Source organism: Lepidothrix coronata, unplaced genomic scaffold (assembly GCF_001604755.1).
Source record: "Lepidothrix coronata isolate B3197 unplaced genomic scaffold, Lepidothrix_coronata-1.0 Scaffold95, whole genome shotgun sequence".
Classification (NCBI taxonomy): domain Eukaryota; kingdom Metazoa; phylum Chordata; class Aves; order Passeriformes; family Pipridae; genus Lepidothrix; species Lepidothrix coronata.
The window spans coordinates 487,478-491,303 of NW_016690275.1; positions in this window are offsets into that span (position 1 = coordinate 487,478).

A 3,826-nucleotide genomic window follows, 5' to 3' on the forward strand; every position below is an offset into this window, starting at 1 on the left:
CAACTATAAAGTCCGAATCATAAAGTCCGTTCAGTCGCTGTACATATTTTTCCATTTCCGGAATCGTTCCCATTCCGATTCCTGGTCCTCGACATTCCTCTACACTGGTATTTAGGTTATTCTGGTGTTTTACAGAATGAAGGCTTGGTTTGAAGTGAGTCTTGCTGTGAAGCCATATATACTTTGGAAAAGGCCTTAAATACTGGATATCTGAAATAAAGATGGTTACTTTAGACAAACCTAAGGCATTTGTAGCTGTTACTAAGCCTCTTTCCTATTACTAAACTTCTTTATGGTATATTGAGAAAAATCACAGAGCTGTAAATAAATCAATTTTCTGGCCTGATAATGCATTTAAAAGACAAGTTGAATCTCTCCAAGAAGCAGAGAAAGAAGTAATTCCACAAGACAGCATGAGAGATGTAAACTCTCCTATGATATATCATTTTATTGTCCAGTTATACTGAAATGCAGCTGTGGCAGCTACTGCATTCCATCAGGGTCATCCCTTTCTTCAAGATAATTTTGGATATGTATGGACTACTGTTTCTTCAGTAATACACAGACAAGATAAGACCGGATCTTGACGTGTAAGGTTTGGGGTTTTTTTATTATTCAAAAAGAAGCGCAGAAAGGACTCTGGTATTTTTCATTATATTTCATTGGCATCTCTATGTCTTTATGCATCAGTTCAATTTTGCTGCTGATAGTACTTCCTCTAATGCAAGGACATATTTTTTTAGTATAAAAAAAAGAATTTCAAGACAACAGCAGCTGAATCTGAAAGTCAGGGAGAATAAGATATTGCTGCCTTAGGAGTACTATTCACTTGGTAAAGGGCTCACAAAGCCTTTCCAAACACTAAATCTTCTGTGATTCAAGTTTGCACTAGGGTATACTAGATTGCCAGAATAAAAGCAGATGCAAACAAGGAAATCCCCAGAACTGTTACTCATAATGTATTTTTTTCATAAGACCAATTTTCTTTTCTTACCTTGACACATAAACAATCATGCAGGAAACCTCAAGTGAGCAACTAGTCAAGATATAATTTGACACAGTAAATGACTCAGCTTGGGTAAGACAAACATTTGAAACAGTAAAAGAGTGAACCTAAGTAAGTAAGTGCAAATTGTAGGCATAGGGTTTTTTTCCAAAAAGAGCAGCTACCAAGGACTATTTTAAAATAAAAAATTACAATACAAATATGTTCTTATAATAGTGGTTATATTAATTTTATAAGTATAATTATTCTTTTCATCTGCCCGTAACAGATTTGCAAATTAAAATAAGCTTGCCATGTATGTACTCAATCTACTGTTAGATTCTACTTTGCCAGAACTTTATTTCTTTATTTTCCTTTATTTCTTGCACACGTACTGTGAGGCTATGAAAAAACTTGAAAAAAATCATTCACTACCAACTCCATATCAGTAGGCAGTGCAACTCTCTGCTTTTGACCCCTTGAAGATTCTGTGATGACTCAGATGAATAACTTTACTTATGGGAATATTCATTTTAAAATGCTTATATCATTTTTTAAAACATATTATTTGCATGTATCCTTTCTAATGCCTCAAAACTTGCATTGCTCTGTATTTCCTAAAAAACTCACAAAGACACTGCCGATCCCTGATCTTTACTTGCTTCTTCAGCTTTCTCATCATCTAGGGCTGGAAAAAATTTGTCCTATATGCCTCTTTTTAGGAATGTAACACTTATGCACATCTGGTATTAAATTGAAGCCTTATGACTTAAAATGTTGTCCAAAAGCTGAATTTGTGTACTGAGCTGCTACACACTCAGACTCAGTTTTATCCTGATAGTAGGTGAAACTTTCTACCTATATGATCAGGAAAATGTGTCCCATAGATCACAATGAAAATTGTTATACTTCCTATTAGGGAGAGCAAACACATTTTTGCATACAGTCAAAGATGTGTCTTAATCTAGATTTAATTTTTTTGTAAAGTAAAAGAAATTCTAGGTGTTTTATATTGCACTTAGTGCACTTATCATAAGCAGTGAGTTTATAATAATTCTTTCATTTCACATATTACCTGACCTGTGACCATATTGACCACAACTGACTTGGGAGTTACTGGCATTTTTTGTTAATTTTTCTTAAATTTTTGAGGGAAATTCAATATTTAAGTGTGGAGTAGCTGACTGGTTTCTTGTAGGTATGTTGATATTGCACTTGTTATGATGAATTTAACAGCCATAAGCCAAATGAAGCACATTCACTTAAGAGAAAAGCTTCAGAAACGAAAAGGAACAGAGAGAAGACTTCAGTGTGACACTTTCATTTGAAGACAATCATGTGGTTTCTTGCATTTGTAATTCTTGGTGGCGTGCCAAAGTTATCAGAGTTGTCAACTGTTTTTTTCTTTCCCAACTTCAAAAGCATCTCCCAATTCCTCAGCAAACTCTTTAGCGTTAAGTGAAGCTAACACACTGCTTGTATTTTCTGAGAAGAGGAAAAATGTCAAAATATTTATCTTAGAAACAAAATATTGGACCAACCGTGCCCTGTACACAAGTTGTTGGGACAACAGGAAACTTGGCTGGAAAAGGGTGGCAATTATGTGAAAAAGACATATGACTTACACAGTTCTCTGCACTGGAGTCAAATACCCAAGTAAATTAACAATTCTTCTGGTTCTGCCTTACACCATGTCATTTTAGTGCTTATGGTGATGAATATGGGAAGAACATTAGGGAGAAATATTCTGAAGAAATAGCGAACCTTTCTGTTTACTTTCAGATATTTTAGGTAATGCTTTTCTGACTTAAAAGCATAGATGTGAGTTTTTAATTATTAGTTGGATCTCAGAATAGGCTAAGTATCAGGTAAACAGATGGGGAATCTTAAAAAATCCCTAGAAACTATTATAATTGTTCTGATGATTTAGCAGAAGTTTTTGAAACTCATGCAAACCTCAGGAAGCTAAAGAGCTTCTTGGTGAGATGACAGACACAAATGGTTGATTAAATCTCACAGATGAATAGAAGGGCAACTTTTGCAGAAGGTAAGTGGTTGCTCTTAGAGTTACAGCAGAGTCTTTGAGTTTCTTAAATGAGCTTTTGTTGTATTCGTGCTCACAAGGGGAATGCTTAATGTGGATAATCTCTCTAATCAGTGTGCAATCTGAAAGTTTATTTTTTCTGGGAAGGTCACTGCAAAAGCTCTTGAGAGAGAGGATGAAAAGGGTGTGAACTCCGAGTAGCTGTAAACCCAAGGGGTAGAAAAATCCTGTCCTTGTAGGGTGGTGGGAAGGAACAAAAGAAGAAATATTAACCTGAGAACAGTGGGGAATACAGCAAACTTTACAATAGGCATGGAATGATTTTGTAAGGGAATCAGTGGGACTTGTATGCTATCTGCTTCTATAGCCAGCAACAGAGACTCTCAGGACAGAAACAGACACTTTTGAGGAAAGATACCACCAGATGCTGTTTTGTCTCTCTTGCATTCATAATTCTTTTGTCTATTCTTATTTACCTCTGGCCTACACCCTCTACTTTTACCCTTCTGTGTGTGAACAGGTACATCTCTACTCTAAAAGCACCCTTAGTCCTATATAGTGGGAGCTTGTGATTATGCTAACTGAGAAGACTGAAATGTTTTCCCTACACATTTCAGGCTGGGGCAGGGGAAGATAAATTTCATGTGTATTTTTAAATATATCTTGTAAAAATATTTACACTCTCTGCTCTGTTAGTTGAAATAGTTAAAATTATCACAAACATTGTAACTTCAAGGAAAACAAGGATAGTGTATTGATTTCATTGGTTTACACAACCAGGACTTACAATGTAGCAG